Source organism: Phocoena phocoena, chromosome 3 (assembly GCF_963924675.1).
Source record: "Phocoena phocoena chromosome 3, mPhoPho1.1, whole genome shotgun sequence".
Taxonomy (NCBI): Eukaryota; Metazoa; Chordata; class Mammalia; order Artiodactyla; family Phocoenidae; genus Phocoena; species Phocoena phocoena.
The window spans coordinates 77318302-77338681 of record NC_089221.1 but is presented as its reverse complement, the minus strand read 5'-3'; the positions used below and the strand labels follow the sequence as shown (position 1 = coordinate 77338681).

At 40.1% G+C, this 20380-nt stretch overlaps 1 pseudogene; it reads left to right on the top strand.

The window, feature by feature from the left end:
• The first annotated feature begins 689 nt into the window (after positions 1–689).
• LOC136120201 (mitochondrial import inner membrane translocase subunit Tim17-A pseudogene) lies at positions 690–1307 on the top strand (annotated as a pseudogene).
• Positions 1308–20380: the final 19073 nt, after the last annotated feature.

The following is a 20380-nucleotide window of genomic DNA, read 5'->3' as shown; positions in this document are numbered from 1 at the left end:
ATATGTGAAACAGTAAAAAAAATTAAGAAATGGATTCTGATGAAATACAAATCAATCACTAAAATGATGGTTTTGTTCACCAGAGAAATGTTAAGTGAAAAAAAACCAAGATATAAATTCTATGTATTATATAATCCATATATATAAATTCTATATATGCATTCTTTCTCTATACATGTATGTATACATATTCTATGTAAGTACTCTCTATACACACATATTTACACATACATGCAGCACTAAAATGTTAATAGCACTTATGGTATAATTAGAGTTGATTTTTGTCTTCTTTCATTCCAAATTCCTCACAATAGCTGTGTATTACTTTTCCATTAAGAAAAAAATTGTTTAGAAAATATAGAACTATTTTCACTATGATCCATTCCAGTCTTTGAATCCCTGGTTTTTGCTACAGGAGCTGGACTTATTCGTGCAATTATGTTAATATATGTGGCACAGACCTTGAATTTTGTGTCAAGAGGTCTGAAGACTAGACTTGTCCTCTGCTGATCGGCTCTGTGACCATCCTCTGGCCTCTCTGGGCCTCAGTCTTCTCAACAATAAAGAAGAGGCTCGGACTTCCCTGGTGGTGCAGTGGTCGAGAGTCCGCCTGCCGATGCAGGGGACACGGGTTCGTGCCCCGGTCTGGGAAGATCCCACATGCCGCAGAACAGCTGGGCCCGTGAGCCATGGCCGCTGATCCTGTGCTTCCGGAGCCTGTGCTCCGCAGCGGGAGAGGCCACAACAGTGAGAGGCCCGGCATCGCGGCGAGGCGGAGTCCAGAGGGCGGAGTCCAGAGGGAGGAGTAGGCGTGCGAGCCCCGCCCCTGGCGCCTCGCGGTTGACTGTGGTGGCGTCTTTACCATGCGCACCGTAGGTGGTGGTATCTTTCAAGCCCTCAGAGGTTTTCGCAGTTCTCGGGCAGGAGGAAACCACAAACTAGGAGGGAGTTTGACAGATCTTAAAGCCAGGGCTCCGCAGTTGGGAGGTAGCTTTGCAGTCTGGGGAGTTCAGTTTTCCATGACTGACCGCAGTGTGGTTCAAGTCAGAGGGAAAGAAGATCCCTGGAATTCCATCACAAGTGGTGCCTGAAAAGGAGCCATTCTGGCATCAAGAAACGGACCAGTGGTTATGGTTGGCGTGATGGCTGGCGTTTTCCGAGCTCTAATTGAAGGAGCTGGTATCTTGTTGGCAGGACTTGCCTTCGCACAATTCCCCAACAGTCCTCCGTTTGCTGAAGACTTCTCCCAGTTGCCTTCAACCCAGTTACCATACTCACCTTTCAGAGACTATGGACAAAATCAATAGGACTTCTTTCCCAGGATTTCTTTAATGGAGTGAGCTGTAGTTCAAGGAAGGATTTCAGAAAATCAAGTTACAGTCTGTTTTTAAAGCCATAGGTGGGACAACTATGGGCAAATAGGCTATGAAGAGACATTTGGTACCTTTTTCTATTTAAAGGAAGATGGTGGGAGGGGGGTTCTTAAAAGATAATACATTTATTTATTCATACTTGGCTTGCATTTGTGATCCAAATAGATGTCTAAAATCTTTAAAAGGAAATACAGTAAGTCCTTAGAAGATGAAGGACCAAACGCCGTACAACCATCATTTCCTTGGGGACTTCTCCGCCTGGTTTTGTTGTTAGTCAAACAATAAAAAACACCTGGAGATTGCTCTTTATTTAAAAAGAAAAGAGAAGAGGCTTGGATGAGACAGATGACCCTTGAGGCACCTCTCTGGTGAGTCTGTGGCTCTGACTCCCCCAAGTAAGGTATGGTCACTTTAAGGGGCTTGTGCATCCATCCCAAGAAGTACATTTAAATGATACACATTTTTTGTGACATAACTGGCAGTCCTGTATGAGAATATTTGTGGGTTTGTGGGCTTTTCCAGGCCTGACTTTTGTCTCTAGGACAATGGTTCTTAAACTTGAGCCGGCATCAGAATCACCTGGAACGGTGTTAGAATAGAGACAGCTGGGCCCCAGCCCAGGATTCCTCATTCAGCGGGTCAGGGTGGGGCTGGAGAAATTAACGTTTGGAACACGTTCCAGGTGATGCTGGTGACCTGGGAGAACCCACCTGAAGAAAATAACGTGGTTGGGGGAAGGCATTTCTCATGTCTGTAAGTATCTTGGATTTCTGTTTTTTCCCCTTTCCAAAATTCTTAGAGAAGTGTTCTGAAGGTTATGCAAGGATATCTTCAAGACAATTTTATTTTAAAACTTCCTACAAAAACAATGAAAACATTATTCCTCTGGATGCTCTAAGTAGGAGCAAATGAAGAGATTAATGAGAGGCTTGGGTCTGAGGGTGGTCTGAGGAAGAGAGAGTGTGTTGTTAGGTTGACTAGAGTCTCCTGCACCTAGTAGGCACACAGTTTCTTTGATGAATTCGACAAGAAAGTGAGATGGTTTTCTCTGTGGAGCATGTTTAACCTAAATACCAAGATGGGCTCAGGATGTCACAGTTACTTGATTGGTACCTGGATAAGCCCTCATAGACATTTCCCCTGTCTTGTTACTCAACTTACAGAATCAATAGCATCTATGGGCATGAACATCAGAGTCGGCAAACTCAGGCAAGGACGCTGACAAGGCAGCCTCCTCTGCCTGTGGAACTAGTTCCCATTCCAGGAATAAATCATGTATTGTCACTTCCCATATCTTTTGCACACACACCACCCCGTCTACCTATAGTGCCTCAGACTAAGCTACTTGTTTGCTGTTGTTGTTGTCCTACTAGCTCTCTGTGAGTGACTTGACCATGGAACTTGTCACATCTTACTGTCATTGTTCAATGATGTGGTGCTTCTTCCGTGGAACTGGAAGTATCTTGAGTACGCAGCTGGTCTTGGATTCATCTCCGTATCTCCAGAACTTAGTAGAGCATTGGACAAATGTTTTCTGTTGAAAATAGGGCCATGAATATTCACAGGCAAAATTTTATCTTTAATATGAGTAAAATGATCAATAAAACAAGACCATAACTCAAAAGTAGGCAAACGGAGTGTGAAAGATCAAATCTCTTTGTACTTTCTCCATGTTCAAACTAACAAACCAACAAACTTCCCCTAGTTTCCAAACACTCTCGGCTCTCAGCCTCTCCTGGTCTCTGTCTGCTCCAGGATCTGCCAGGGCTCTTCTGGAAATTTCAGAAATCCACCTTGGATTTCTCATCTGACTTCTCCCCTGCACTCTCTGAAGGAGATTACTGCTTGTTTTTTCTCCTTAAAGACAAATCAGACTCCCTGATATTTCCACAAATAAATAAAATGGAGGCTAAAGTACTTCGTGCTTAGAAAGAAGCTTGGAGGTATTTGATGCTACATTAGATTTTATTCTTGCTTTTAAAAGAAAGAATTTGATATTTCTCTCTATTTTTCTATCTAGCTATTCAGTATTTAAACCAGCTATATTTATACTTGTTTGTATGTATAGAAAAGTGTTTGAAATGATGTTTACCTGCTGGTAATTATGGATAATTTATATAGTGGGATTCAAGTGGCTTTTAAAACACTGTACTTTATCCTGGTCAGTACTGATTCTTAAAAAAAAATAAGCATTCATGATTTTTACAATTGCTATTCCAAAATAATTGCCTCTATAAATATTTAGACGATCCCATGCCTCATATAATGTCAAACCACGGATTCATCTGTTCTGTTTCTTAAAAGACACAAATGTCAAGATGCATAGACTCAAGTTACCAAAGCCCAGAGCAGAAAGGTGAGTTGTTTTTGTGTATAAATAATTCTGCAGAACTGACCTTTTGTGACTTTTCAACCTGCAGTACATGGAGCATTCTTTGGGGGAAGGAATCTGACACTATTCCAGGTAGATCAAGGAGGGAGTTATTTCAGGCAGCCAAGGTGGTTCTGTCTTTAGAGTGAGTCAAGGCAATGCTGTTTGGCAAGTTTACCCCAAAAAGCCATGTAACCTCAGAGATGAGAAATAGAGCACAAGGTGATCATGACCTGACTGTTCTCCTGGTGAGACATGATGAAGCATTGTTCTAAATGTGCTTCGTAAAGAATCTTCTAATTTTTTGTCTGGATGACTTTATGGGGTTTTGGTGTTGCTACAGGCTAGCTATATGTCCTTGCTGGGACAGGAAATTAAAACGGAATTTTTGGCTGAATTCTCTGGTGATAGATTGCAGATAACAATGTGAGCTGTGAGACAGAGCATCCTATAGGAATTTCCAAGTTAATATCCCAAAATCAGTTACATGATTCTAACACATCTCATCCACCTCAAGGATAAAAAAGGGTCCAGTTGTTGGGGATCAAGGAGAATTTGTGAGAAGGATTTCCTTGGAGATCAAAGCTTCAAGGGGACAAGGTTTATACGTGTGTGTGAGGGCACTTCTCTTGCAGAAAGCGGGGAGTTCCCTGGTGGCCTAGTGGTGAGGATTCTGGGCTTTCATTGTCATGGCCCAGGTTCAATCCCTGGTCAGGGAACTGAGATCCCACAAGCTGTGTGGCACAGCCAAAACAAACAAACAGACAAACAAATAAAGAGAAAGGGGCTTCAGGGCTTCCACAGGATCACGTGGAGAACTTGATATGTGACACAGTCCAACCACTACCTAGGAAATGTTCAGGGTGAGAGATGGGCTGACTGCTGGCTGTGGTCTGATTGAGCCTATGGGGTGGGATAAAAGCACTGGTCAGGATGGGAGGGAATAAAGACGGCCTGGAGGCAGAGCTCTGTGGGCTCCCATTGGGTTAGTGGCAGAACATCCTCCCTCAGGAAGTGGAATCCCACAAGGACAATAGCCACTCCAGTACTAGGATCCAGTGCAAGCAATGTCCTGCTCCAAACCAGGGACGACAGGCCAAAGGCAGGATATGACAGCAGGTCGATCAAGTCATGAGTTTTTAAGGTATGTTAAGGTATAGTTAGCATAAATCAGAATTATGGCCCCAGTTACTTCAAGTGTCCATGTGTGACCTCTTACATAATGACTGAAACATGAATTGGTCCCACTCCTGCTGAAGAAAGCACTGCCCTCAAGTGGAAATTAAAACAACCTCAACAGTGAACCAAGCAACCAAAAAACAAAAACTGCTTGCTGGCAGTTCACATAGTCATTTTGAATTGAATTTTCTATAAATTACAACAAAGAGAATAGGTACGTGTATGTGTATAACTGAATCACCTTTCTGTACACCCGAAACTGACACAACATTGTTAATCAACTATACCCCAATATAAGATAAAAATTAAAATATAAAATTTTTCTTATAAAAAAATTACAACAAAGAGAATTCTGAATAATAGACAAGTGGTGAGGCCCATATGAGTCAAGGAAATCCTCTGGGTCTCAATCAAATGTTGAACAATTAGAAGTAGGGGGAAGGCAGATGATTAGCCTGACCTGGGACACCCGCATGTCATAGTTCAGCCTTGTGCCTGGGACTCTTGACTCATATGGTTTGGTCCTAAGGTCACCGTTCCACTCTGTGGAGTCATCCCTCATCCCTAAAACCTATCCCACATCCTGCTTGCCTCACAGAGAAAACACAAGATTAGGGCATTTTAAGTACAGACTTGTAAGATTGGAAAATTATAAGCCCTATTTTATTTAAATCAATGTTGGTTAGAAGGTATAACTGAATTTGATGGATTTCCACTTCCCACTAGAAATTGTTTATAAAGAACCAGGAAAGAATGAGAGTCTGTTGACACATCAGGTTTGAAAAGACAAGACTCAAATCAGCCTTTACATCTTGAATAAAGTGAAAGTGACAAATATTTTCAGAACAGTTACTATAAAATTTAAGTTAAATATAAACTTATTCTATATCTTGTCATCATAAAAATGAATATTTCTGTCTGTTTATTATGAAGGACCTTCAGTTTTCCTAGTATATTGAGATACTGACTTGAGTAGTTTCAAGGATTGTTATAAGTTCCAGAATAGACTATGATATACACAGAAATCCAATTTATTAGAACGTTTGTTGCAGAAAACTGTGTTCTTTTCTAAAGTTGAAGCTGTTTTTCTTGGGAGGTTCATTTACCTTGGGAGGTTAAGTGTTAGATAACGGACGGTATCGTTGATCTAGTACAAATTAACTCAATTAGAAAAAAAGAACTGTAGATTGTCTTAAAATTAGCAACATAATTAAAGGCATACTTCTTCCTTGAGATATTTGTTTACAACTAAAATAGTCTAACACATTTACTTTGAAACACTATGAGAATCTCAATTTCCTTTCCATAGCTTATAGTAACCTTTACCCCTATTGATTCAACCAAGTCTACCCCAAGTGTAGGGGCAGAAACAGATCTGACCCTGAGACCCAGAGGATTTCCTTAACTCATATGGGCCTCACCACTTGTCTATTACTCAGGATTCTCTATGTTGTAATTTTTTTTTGATAAGAATTTTTTTTTATATTTTAATTTTTATTTTATATTGGGGTATAGTTGCTTAACAATGTTATATTAGTTTCAAGTGTACAGAAAAGTGATTCAGTTATGCATATACATGTATCTATTCTTTTTGTTGTAGCTTATAGATAATTCAAGTCAAAATGACTCAAGCAAAAAAAATTATTCGCTCCCACAACTGTAAATTCTAGGTAATATGTGAGGCAAGATCCAGCAGTCACAGGATGCCATTAGGATTGGCTCGCTCAATCCTGGTTCTGCTTCCTCTATGTTGGCAGCTTCTCCCCTCATATGGTCAGATGACTTCCAGCACGTCTGGGTTTTCATTTGATCAGTTTAGCAATCGCAGTGGAAACAGAGCTTATCTGAAGAATATTGGTTCTGATTGGCCCAGTTTGGTCCACCCCAAACCAATCACTATTTTAGAGGGATGCAGGCTCCAACTGGCAAGGCCTGGGGTACGTCCACTCTCCCTGCCAACAAGAGGGGAGTCAGATAGACCTAGAGTGTGTGTGTGCAAGGTTGGGGGCAGCGGGGATGTTTCAAGTAAGGAAAAAAATCTCCCTCATCTATGTCCAGCCCTCTTTCATTCTTTTCCTCCCGGGTGGACTTTTTCAGGGTGCCCACTTCACACTCTATGCCTGGCCCTCTACGTTCTCCGTCTCTTCCTCATGCCTAAGCCCGCTAGCCTCATAATCATAGCCCCACTTTAGAAGCTACACAGGGCACTTTAACTTTGAAAATTACTGGTGTCCAGGCCCCATCCCTTGAGATTCTAGTTCAGTTGGTCTAAGGTAGAGTCCTTTCGGTTGTGTCTTGTAAAAGCTTTGTAGGTGATTTCAGTGTGCAGGCAGGGTTGAGAACTGCTGTTGCCAGTTAAACTTGATGCTGGGAAGCACCTGCCCATCCTCCATACAGAGCAAGATGAAGTTTGAGTCCTTATCCTCCCTGGGTATTGCATTTAGCCATATCCAGCCCTGCCGCTAAAGGAATGAAGCAATAATGATGACATGTCAGTCAGTTACTAAGACAGAGAAAGCAGTTGGAGAAGCATCAGGGCCTTTTCATTACTCCTGCAATAATACGAAACGGATCCCTCAGTTTGCCCTCGCATATGGTTTACCCAGTTTATAATTAATCTGACTGAGATGAGCTACCAAAGGGATGTTGTTTATTGATTTTTAGAATAAGATATGCTTTAAAGTGCAGGGGTGTGTGTGTATGTTTCCTTCATCAAAAAAAAAAAAAAAGATTCTCTTAAAGAGAGAAATTTTCTGTCTGTACCACTGGGTTTTTCTACAGATCCTTTTTGCATTTTCTCTGCCACAGGATTGAATTGTCATTGCTTGGCTCTCAAGAAACAAGTTGTATATTTTCTGCTGCATGAATCATTATAAACAACAGCTTTGGGAAGGCATTCTAGGGCCAGTAATTATACTGATGAAACAGAAAGACTGTATTCCAAGTGAGGTTAATTTTAGCAGAAGTCAGATAAAAATGTTGTTGACTAACAGCAAATATGCTGGCAATAGAGCCCAAATCACTGTTGCCAGTGACTTGTTGTTTGGGCTGAAAAGTACCCAGGGTTACCACAGAAAGCCATATTGCACCTCTGGGCAGGCTTCAGTTGCTTAAAAGTTTGAAGTAGACATATTGAGCTGATTACATAATAACTCTGAGAAATCACAAGTAAAAAGTAATCCTAAATTAGAAATGTGACTGAGAATATAGAATGCTAACAATTTAAAGTCTCTGTGTGTGTGTTGTGTGTGTGTGTGCGTGCACACGTGTGTGCGAGAGTGAGTGTCGGGGTGGAGAGAGGCTCGTAACCTATGTAGTTGATAACTGACACAAACATGTTTATTTCTCCACAGAGTAAGCTCTTCGGTGAAGGAAATTTCCAAATGGAGAAAAAAATATATTGCATCTTATTATGAAAGCAGTTTAGATGTCTTTAAAAAAATCCATGTTTAAATTTTGTTCAGAATTCTGTTTTCTACAAAGAATACAATTCTTTTAGGAAATCAGCTAGGCTCCTTGTAGCCAGCATCTCAACTCAGTTTACAATTCTTTTAGGAAATCAGCTAGGCTCCTTGTAGCCAGCATCTCAACTCAGTTTGCAGAAATGAGTGTTACCAGATGATTCAACAAATGAGTCCTTCTAGAAAAAAAATTAAGGCAGAAAACACAAAGGTAATTGGTAAAGAAGTCTGCAACTAAAGAGAACTTTGGCATAAGGAGGAAAAATGCAGTTATATTCTCATTGGAAACATACCACATGTAGCTTTTCTCTTCCTTTTTTCTCATATGGAGAAAAGAAGCAGAAACTCTGACCACAAAAATCTTGAGTACAAAAGAATGTTTTCCCTACGGTTAGTTTGAATCAGTTAGGCCAGGGTAGTATACTGACTTGGCATCTGGTCTAGAGATTAGAGATCAGTCGACAGAAAAACAATTTATTAGTAAGAAAAAAATTTCAAATTAATCAAAAAAAGAAGGAATGAACCATGGTACTGAGCTATTTGTGGGTGGAAACACTATTTCAGAATCTACTGGATAAGGAACCTTTAAGGATATCACTAGGGGTCTGGCCCTCCCCATCCTCTCCCACACACTCATTCATTCCTTGCTTCTGATTTTTCCAGACTGACTTAAATCTGCTTCAGTCTCTTTCCATGTGTCAGGCAAAATGGCCATGTGTTAGATAAACAAAACTGGTAGAAAGAGATTAAATTTCTCCACATCCACATATCAACCTTAGACAATTCTTTACTTGTCTCTTATTGGGCTATAAGCTCATTCTTGAAAAAGCTTTGTGGCCAGGGCTATTGATACTTGGACTGGCCCAGTGTAGTAGGCTGAACCACTGGGCTCTGTGAATATGTTGCCGTAAAACGCAAAAGGGACTATGCAGATGTGATTAAGCTAAGGATTTTGAGATGGGGAGAGTATCCCGGGTTATTGTGATAGGCCCAATGTAGTCACAAGATTCCTTATAAGGAGGAAGGCAGAAGGATCAGAGTCAGAGAGAAGGCGATGTAACGATGGAAATCAAGGTCAGAGAGAAGGGAGAGTCTGGAAGAGACTAGGCTTCTGGCTTTGAAGATGGAGGATGTGGTCATGGGCCGGTGAGTTCAAGGCAGACTCTAGAAGCTACAACAAGCAAGGAAATGAATTCTCCCTGCAACCTCCAGAAGGGTCGCAGTCTTGTGACACCTTGATTTGAATATTTCTGACCTCCAGCACTGTATGAGAATAATTTGTATTGTTTGGGCCACTAAATTTGTGGTAATTTGTTGCAGCAGCAATGGGAAACTCATGCACCCAGTCTGTGCCCAAACTACTAGGGGAACCAGGGCACAGTGATTGGTAGCCCAACTAGGAACCCATGAAGGATGGGGGAGAGGTGATTTTTCCAGAGGGACACTGGAAAACAAAAACAACATATGTATCATATTAATCAAGAAAATTTGATGCTGAGCAATCCGAAAGTTGGGGAGAAAACTTTAGAAGTGCAATTGGAAGAAAGGAACCAGGACCCTTACAAATGAAATTAATGGAATCCATTTGTAAAGCCCCTTCAAAGCTTGTTTTCTCTGGACCTTGCCCATCTTTTGCTGGTGTCTTCCCCTGGGAGGGAGGATCTTTTGGAATGGTTTGCATTATTTTGGTGGACATATTAGGATGAATCAGTGATACTTATCCTTGCAAGGAAGAATCAGTCACACTTGTCCTTGTAAGGCATATCTCTATGAACTAATATATTTAAATTAATAGCTGTTCCTAAAGTGTTCATTTCTTATGTTTGGCTATATGGCTTGGAGAAATGAATCATGACAGGCAGATATGTTTATTCAATGTAGTTTGAAGATGCTAGCTGGCTTAAAGCTAGGGCTCAAGATGAAGAATTAATTTATATTTTGAATAAAGCCAAAAAATGGAGTATCTCTCCCACTTATCTATGTTCCCTACCATCATTTTTTTAAAATTCAGTTTCTTCTAACTACAGTTATTTGTGAAAGCTATCAATGATTTTTGCCACATTTAAACACTACCTTTTCTCTTGTTAATGCTTATTTATTTATTTTTATTCAGGTATAGTTGATTTTCAACATTAGTTTCAGGTATACAACATAGTGATTCAAAATTTTCATAGATTATACTCCATTTAAAGTTATTATAAAATATTGGCTATATTCCCTGTGCTGTACATTATATCCTTGTAGCTTATTTATTTTATCCATAGTAGTTTCTTCCTTTTAATCCCATACCCCTGTCTTGCCCCTCCCCACTGGTAACCACTAGTTTATTCTCTATATCTGTGAGCCTGTTGCTGTTTTCCTATATTCATTTGTTTGTTTTATTTTTCAGATTCTGTATATTAGTGATTAACATACAATATTTGTCTTCCTCTGACTTATTTCACTAAGATTAATACCCTCCAGGTCAATCCATGTTGTTGCAAACAGCAAAATTTCCTTCTTTTTTATGGCTGACTAGTATTCCACTGAATATATATATATATATATATATATATATATATATATATATATCTCACTCCTTCTTTGTCTATTCATCTGTTGATGGACACTTAGGTTGCTTCTATATCTTGGCTATTGTAAATAGTGCTGCTATTAACATTGAGTTGCAAGTATCTTTTCAAATTAGTATTTTCATTTTCTTCAAATATATACCCAGGAGTGGAATTGCTGGACCATATAGTATTGGGTTGGCCAAAGGTTTGTTCAGGTTTTTCTGTAACGTCTTATGGAAAAACCTGAACAAACTTTTTGGCCAACCCTATAGTCTATTTTTAATTTTTTTTTTTTTGGCGGTACATGGGCCTCTCACTGTTGTGGCCTCTCCCGTTGCGGAGCACAGGCTCCGGACGCACAGGCTCAGTGGCCATGGCTCACGGGCCCAGCCGCTCTGTGGCATGTGGGATCTTCCCGGACCGGGGCACGAACGTGTGTCCCTTGCATCGGCAGGCGGACTCTCAACCACTGTGCCACCAGGAAAGCCCTATTTTTAGTTTTTTGAGGAAGCTCCATACTGTTTTCCACAGTGGCTGTACCAATTTACATTCCCACCAACAATGTACAAGGGTTCCGTTTTCTCCACATCCTTGATAACATTTGCTATTTGTGGTCTTTTTGATGATAGCTATTTTTTTTTTTTTAAACATCTTTATTGGGGTATAATTGTTTTACAATGGTGTGTTAGTTTCTGCTTTATAACAAAGTGAATCAGCTATACATATACATATGTTCCCATATGTCTTCCCTCTTGTGTCTCCCTCCCTCCCACTCTCCCCATCCCACCCTTCCAGTCTGTCACAAAGCACCGAGCTAATATCCCTGTGCCTTGCGGCTGCTTCCCCCCAGCTGATGATAGCTATTTTGACAGGTGTTAGGTGATATCTCACTATGGTTTTGATTTGCATTTCTCTTATGATTAGCATCTTTTCATGTTCCTGTTGGACATCTGTATGTTTTCTTTGGAAAAATGTCTATTCAGGTGTACTGCCTATTATTTAATTGGTTATTTGCTTTTTTGATATTGAGTTGTATGAGCTGTTTATATATTTTGGATATTAATCCCTTATTGTTCATATCGTTTGCAAATATTTTCTTCCTATTTGGAAGGTTTTCTTTTCATTTTGTTGATGGTTTCCTTTGCTGTGCAAAACTTTTAAGTTTAAGTAGGTTCAATTTGTTTATTTTTGCTTTTGCTTCCTTTGCCTTAGGAGACAGGTTAAAAAAAATATTGCTACATCAAAAAGTGTTCTGCTTATATTTTCTTCTAGGAGTTTTATGGTTTCTGGTCTTACATTTAGGTCTTTAATCCACTTTGAGTTTGTTTTTGTATATGATGTGAGAAAATGTTCTAATTTCATTCTTTTACATGTAACTGTCAGTTTTCCCAGCATCACTTATTGAAGAGACTGTGCTTTCTCCATTGTATATTCTTGCCTACTTTGTCATAGATTAATTGATCATAAGTGCATAGGTTTATTTCTGGGCTCTCTATTCTAGTCCATTGATCTATGTGTCTGTTTTTTTTTTTTTTTTGCCAGTACCATACAGTTTTGATTACTGTAGCTTTATACTATAGCCTGAAGTCTGAGAGCATGATACTTCCAGCTCTGTTTTGCTTTCTCAAGATTGTCTTGGCTTTTTGGGGTCTTTTGTGTTTCTATACAAAATTTAAAATGATTTGTTCTAATTCTGTGAAAAATGCCTTTGGTATTTTGTAAAGGATTGCAAAAATTGAATCTGTAGATTGCCTTGGGTAGTATGGTTATTTTGACAATAGTAATTCTTCCAGTCCATGAACATGGTATATCTTTCCATCTGTTTGTGTTGTCTTCAATTTCTTTCATCAGTGTCTTACAGTTTTATGAGTAGAGGTCTTTTACCTCCTTAGTTGGATTTATTCCTAGGTTTGTTTTTTTGATGTGATTGTAAATGGGACTGTTTCTTTAATTTCTCTTTCTGATAGTTTGTTTTATTAATATTTTTCTTTAAATAACTCATTTTTAACTTTCCACAAAGAAAAGGAAATTTAAAAAATTAATACATAACTGTTAAAATTAAAAAGTTCATTTGTCACCTAAAATCATTTCATATACCACTAGTTTTTCAGATTTAAAACTTTTGAATACTCTTTTTATTCACAGAGAGAATAGTGTTAGTTAACTTTCACCCTAACTATGCTAGTAATCTAAAAGCATAGACATCAGCCTTTGTCTTCTAATAAAGGCAGAGTAACATTCCCATGAGTAATGGGACTAACATTCCCATTAAGAACAATGAAATCTTTGGGAGAAAATAATCTTTTTGAAGGCATCATAGAGCTACCAAGTCTGCAAAGAATTGTAGGACTAAGATTCAGGACAGGTAAACCCAGAAAGATGAGCTCAGAATTTGGGGCTGCTTTTCCCACAGTGATACTTGCCAAATCCAGAAATGTTGGTTGAGAACCTGTAAAGCTGAGCAGATGTTTCAAAAGGCTCATGTGGCCAGGGGTAAACTGGAAGGAAGGAGGTCTCTGATAAACTTCTAGGTGTTGGGTTGGTATCTCATAGATCCATCCACTACCCAAGTAAGGGTGTATAGAAATTAGGCCAGTGCTCTCAGGTACTGAAGCCCAGCTTCAAAAAATTTTAATCCCTTGTTTTATTAAGCAAATCCAGAATTGCAGTGTTCATGGTCCCTACCAGAAATAAAGGTAAATTCTCTTTGGAGAAAGATAACGTCATCATGGGGCTCACGTTACATCTATTATTTTCAATTGACAGTATCTGGCACTCAGTAAGAAAAGGCATATGAGGAAACTAGACAATATAACTAAAAACTATAAACAGAAACAGATCCACAGGGGAGCTACATAATAGAATTCAAAACTATATGCATAATTTGATTAAGGAAATAAAAGAGAGGATCTAGAACTTTTGCAAAGAACTGGAAATAAAATGAAAAGAAATGAGAAATATAATGTCTAAAACTAATGGCTCGAAGTTTGCACTTAACAGAAGATCAGATACCACTGAATGGAGAATTGATATCAGAAGAAGGTATCTAGAATGAAGCACAAAGGAACAAAACATTGGAAATACTGAAAAAAATGAAAGACACAAAGGAGATATAGAAAAAAGTAATATGTATATTGTTAAAGTTACAGAAGCAGGAGAAACAGGACAGAAGAAATATTTGAAGAGATAATGGCTAAAGATTTTTCCAAAGCTGATGAAAGACATCAAGCATTTGTTTGAGAAACATTACAAACAAACATCAAACAAGGTAAATACAAAGAAAACCACACCTAGAGACATCATGGTAAAACTGCTGAAAAGAAATGATCAAGATAAAAAAAATTTTTTTTAAGTAGCCAGAGTAAAAATGTAAAAATTCGAAAACAACGGACTTCAAAAAACAGTGAATAGTATTTTCCAAATCACTGGAAGAAAATAATTTCCAACCTAGAGAAAACGAATATAAGATAAAGACTTTTTCAGACAAATAGAAACTGACAGAATTCATCACCAGAAGATCTGCACTAAAGGAAATAGTAGAATTATTCAGGTAGAAGAAGATCTGAGATGAAAGCTCAGAGATGCAGGAAGAAATAATGGGCACTGAAAGGGGTAAATCTCAATGAATACTGACAGTATGAAAAAATAATACTATATAAACATATAAATAAAATGCATATACTTTTAAATTATGTAAGATGATTTAAGTTGAGAGAAGGGATGAGTGAAATCAGATTGTTGTAAGGTCCTTGCATTATCTGGAAGGCGATGAAAATACTTTTTTATTTTAGGCTTTGCTAGTCAAAGACAATTGTTATGACCTCTAGTAACCACTGAAAGGACATTAAAATACTGTTAAAACTATGAAATTAATAAAGGTGGGAGTTAAAATTTTAAAAAATCTGTCCAAAATAAGAATGGAAATACAAAAAAAGGAATATAAAATAGTTCTACAACCAACCCAACAGCAATGAATACTTTTAGTTCTCAGATTGTGATATCTAAGTACCATTTTGCTTTGAAGGAACAAGAGCATCGTGCAGAAATATCTGGTTCAAGGAAACACTCAAGACTAGCCTTGTTACAGCAAACAACAAGAAAGCTACCAAAGGCTACTGAGGTGTCAAATGAACTCAAGAGCCAACCTGAACTGATCTTCACCGGTTTAAGTTGGAAAAATTGCTAATAAATAAGAATAAAATCAAATATATTAAAATCCATCAGTTCAAAACAGTATTTTTTTAAAGTCTCCAATAAACTAAGAGATTGCCTTTCCAGGACACAAGGGCACCAACTCATTCTAAATAATGATAAATACAGAGAAAGTATCAAGCATTTATTGTATTTTTCCTACAAGGACCATACCTCAGTGTAACCAAGTGGTTGATAAAGAGAAATTACTCCTTATAAAGATATATTAACTAATCAAGAAGGAATGATAAATAGAATTAGCAAACCATATTTTAAACCCTTAATGAATTAATGGACCTATGAACCAACTATCAATGGTTCCTAGCATTACATGAAAAAAGGCAACCGAATATCGTGTTCCTTCTAATGGAAGCACACAGCAACTCTGATGAAGTTGTCTTGCAAAAACAAACAAACAGGGCTTTCCTGGTGGCGCAGTGGTTGAGAGTCCGCCTGCCGATGCAGGGGACACGGGTTCGTGTCCCGGTCCAGGAAGATCCCACATGCCGCAGAACAGCTGGGCCCGTGAGCCATGGCCGCTGAGCCTGCGCGCCTGGAGCCTGTGCTCTGCAACGGGAGAGGCCACAACAGTGAGAGGCCTGCGCGTACAGCAAAAGCAAGCAAACAAACAAACCCCCCCAAAAAACCCAACCTGAATGAGATTAGGCTTCTAGATATTACTATCAATTTGTAGGAAAAAAAAGAGACAAGAACATGTTAAAAAGACACCTTGAGGATACAAATGGCTGAAGTCAGACTGGGAAACTCCATAAGATAAACAACCTGGTTTCTTCAGCAATAAAATTTCAAGGAAAAAGTAATGAGATATAGTTGGGAGCTGTAAATTATTACAGATGCAAAAGTCATATTAACTAATTGTAATTATGTTCTTTGGATCCAAATACCGACAAAAGAAACTTAAAAAAATAATATTTATATGCCAATTGTGGAAATATGAACACAGAATGAATATTTGATGATATTAAGGAATTACTGTTAATTTTTAAGGCCTTATGAAGGAATTTCAGCTATATTTTAAAAGGAAAGTGTATTTTGGAGCTATGTAGTAAATTATTTACAAACAAAATGGTCTGATGTTTAGGGTTTATCTCAAAATAATCTGAAAGTAGGGAAGTAGGAAGAAGTTTAGAAGAAACAAAAAATTACATGATACTTTTTGAAGCTGTTGATGATGTGAACCTGGGAGATCATGGCACAGTCTGTCTATTTTATATGTGTAAGGAGGAATCTGATTCCATATTTTGATGTTTGACCATTGACAGCCTTTAAGCCTCGCCCTTCCCTCTTCCCATTGTACTCCAGTTCGAGACAAGCTGGTGAGAAAGACTGGCATTCCCTCCTTTGGCACTCACGGAAGATTCAAACCACACAAGCCCTTTCCCAAGCATACAAGCCATCACCACGTCCCCAACTCCCAACCACAATAAGAACCTAGGCCAGTCTACCTTTTTTTCCGCTCTCAAGCCACTTCAAACCTGTTGGAGGCCTGTCCTCTTTGCCCCAGAGAACCCAAATCTGTAGCCACTTGGTCAGAAGGGCAGGGGCTGGCCTGGGAACTCCACTTGCCTCTGGCGTCTGAGGTGCAGGTAGTCTTGTTGGGGACGATACCCTTGCATCTGTGCTGACTCGGTGTGGTAAGTGTCAGCATTGTGTTGTAGTGCACAGCACACCAGCTGGTGTCAGGATAGCTCCTCATTCACTTCTCCCATAGAGACATCACGACACCCATCTTCTTTTCTAAATATACTTCACAGAGTGACTAGGAGGTTTCCTGTATACAAAAAAAAAAAAAAAAGAAGGAAAAAGAAAGTTTAGGTAGATCAGAAATCATAAATGTAATTAAATGAGTCTAGAAAGCAAGTCCTATCTGGGGAAAGAAGAGGAAATATGGAGAGAACAGCACTGCAGTGACTCAGCTCCAGCCTAGATTATTCTCCTAGGTTCCTGCTTTCTCTCTGACACAGCTAAAGTTGTTCTTTATGCACTGACGATTTCAATGTTAAAAGTAACTTCAGGCAGAAAACAGAGTATAAAGTAATCCATCCAGGTAGCATGTTTTATTGGGTGTCTACATAAGCCAGGCACAGTTCTAGTCACTGAGCATCCACCTGTGGCCAAGGCTAGACCTTGCCTCTGCCCTTATGGGGCTTACAGTTTAAAAAGGCGCTTGCTGTTGGGTGGGGTGGGACAGATCCAAAAATGTTAGCTACCTAATTAATTAACATCTACAATTGTGATATGCGCTACAAAGAAAATAAGCAAGGAACTGAAAGGGAATAACGAGGAATGATGACCTCGATGGTGATGATGAGGAGTGGAAGAAGCAGGGCCAGGCTTTGTGGATTTGCTCAGCACTGCATGCTTAGAAGGGCCCCAAGCTTGGTGGAAAGCACTGCTGTCTCCATCTTCAAATTCTCAGTAAGTTTTGTTTTGTTTTTTTTTTTTGTGGTATGTGGGCCTCTCACTGTTGTGGCCTCTCCCTGTTGTGGCCTCTCCCGTTGCGGAGCACAGGCTCCGGACGCGCAGGCTCAGCGGCCATGGCTCACGGGCCCAGCCGCTCCGTGGCACGTGGGATCTTCCCGGACTGGGGCACGAACCCGTGTCCCCTGCATCGGCAGGCGGACTCTCAACCACTGCGCCACTCAGTAAGTTTTGAACAAGAACCCCTGCCTGCATTTTAATTTTTCCCTGGGCCCTGCAAAGTATGGAACTGGTTCTGGGAAAAAGCATTCCAGTTAGAAAGAACAGCCTGTGCTCAGACTTGAGGCGGGGAAGAGCAGGTTGTATGAGAAGGAAGGACAGGAAGGCTGAGGGGAAGGAGGAAGGAGCAGAGTAGCACGAGGTGAGGTTAGAGGCAGGCAGAAGCTCTGGCAGCTGTGGGAGTGGACTCTCTGCCGTTGCCATAAACTCAAGTGTTTCCAGTGGCTCCGGGACACTCCCTTGAGAAGTTCTCCTGGAGACGCCTTTCCAGAGAACCCATCACTAAACTGGGGCTCAAGTCCTGGATGCGGACCAACAGTAGATAGCGGTTGGAAGGCAGCCAGTGACTTGAGGCTTCCTGTTGATGTTCTCATCTCCAGGCAGAGGCAGCTAGGTCCGGAGGCAGAGCCCACTGTGGCCAGTGCCGGGATCCAGCCTTTGGAGGCCTATCATCAGGGGCCCAGGAAGCTGTGAGCGCCAAGTAGAAGGATCTTCAAAATGCTTAGGAATTCTTTTTCTCCATGTTCTTGCTTTAAAGTAACGTTTCAAGTCCTGGGTTCGTTCTTTGTAAGAAATCTGACATTTTAATTGAGTCTGTTTTGATTTGAAGAAACTTTTTTTTATAAAACTGGTTGGCTGTTACTGTTACCTTTTGAATAGCAAATAGCGCCATCAAGTGATGAGTATCTGAAATCATTTGTAAGTTTCAAGTGTTTTTCACTGTATCCAGGACAGGACATTCTAGACCTTTTTATCATGTGAAAAGCAGCTACTGTACTTTTTATTTCTTTCAAACTGTGAGATGGCCAGATATCCAGGAGACAGGGTTTTAACAGAGCTATCTTAGAATTGGTGGGGGAAGGGAAGTTGCTATCAACTGCTTTTTCTTCCCCTTGGGAATCCAGGAGACCCTTGGAGAGAAGGCCCAGGGCAGTAAGAAGGTCGTGCAGGAATCATCCTACAAGGTATTCCTCTAACATGTCTAAATCTGAGACCCCTCAGCATTGGGAACCCCAGTCCCATGGTTCTCCTGAGGTCCCTCGCCTTAAGTAAAGGGGACAGGGTAGCAACTGAGCTGGTACAAGGTGGCCTTGGTAGGCTTATATACCCTCAACCCCTGCCATATCTCTATGGAAATGGGGAATTGCTTGGGGGGTGTTCCTCTACTCACCTGAAAAATGAAGTTTATTATTAAGACTAATGAAAATGATCCCTGCTATTGTTGAACAGCTACTGTGTGCCACACACTTTAAACACATTCTTGTACTTAATTCTCACAACAAGTCAAATAAGTAGCTATTACAATTTTCTACAGTTGCTAAAAGCAAAGCTTGGAGAGGTTAGGTAAGTTACATAGGGACTGAGGTCTTAATGGCAGGCAGTGGCAGCCTAGAATTTGTACTCAAGTCTTCCTCATGTCAAAGTCCATCCTCTCTTTGGTTACCCCATTCCTTGCCAAGGAAGCCTCTTTTCCCAATTGTCACAGAGCTGGAGCAGAGCTGGGGCAGCACTCAGCATTTTGTCCTCTTTAGATCTGCTGAGTCCTAGTTGGCTCAGCGCTTACAGGAAGCAGATGGAAGAGACACTAGTATCCGGCTGAGCTGAAAAGAGACAATCAAGCCCTGCTCCTTCCGTCCTTTTCACATGACATTTTGTTAGGCAGTTTGAAATGTTATTAAAACCTGGCCCCTAAAAGGCAAAGATTAGTCCAGCCTAGTTCAATGGATGTATGCGTTTAAAACCTAGATTGGTTGCATTATGTTTAAAAATGCTGACCAGTTCTGCACAATAGGTTTTGTTTTCAATACCAGATGGCTACCAATACCCAGCCAGATTCTCTCAGAGTATACAGGATTTCTTGGCAGTAAACTGGACGTTTTGGGAAGTGTGTTAACTCTTTCTGACCACTGGAGTGGTAGCTGATGCTTTCAACACATTCACTCTCAAAAGGCTTCTCCAGTGTTGAAGACAGACTCATTCAGAAAATTCAAAACTACTTAACTGTATAAGAAAGAAAAGTCATTACTAAAGTTAAGGAAGAAGTTATGTTCCAGGAAATTAAAATGGTGCATTAGACACAAGAAATAATGTCTCTAAATTGGGTTTAACGGTGATCAATAAGGTGAGTGAAAATAATGATCCAGCTAGACTGGCCTCCTTTCTATGCCCTGGCCTTGGTGAACCCTTACCAGACTCTAGACTTGTACATATGTGTTCCCTCTGCCTGGAGGGTTGTTCCCCTACACCTCCACGGTGTGGTTGTCTTTTACTCTTCCCCTTGGCCTCACTGCACTTGCTATGTCCTCAGAGAGGACTTCCGTGAGTGTTCTGGTCACTGGCTACTCCTTTACCTGGTTTGTTTCTCACAACACGACATTCTGTTGTTGCCCATGTGTTTATTTCCTGCCTCCTTCTCTGGAACAGGACGTCCGTGAGGGCAGGATCTAGCGTTTGGTTCAGTGCTGTGTCCTCGTCTCCTAGACCATAATGACTGGCACATTCAGGGGATCAATAAATATTTGTTAAAAGAAT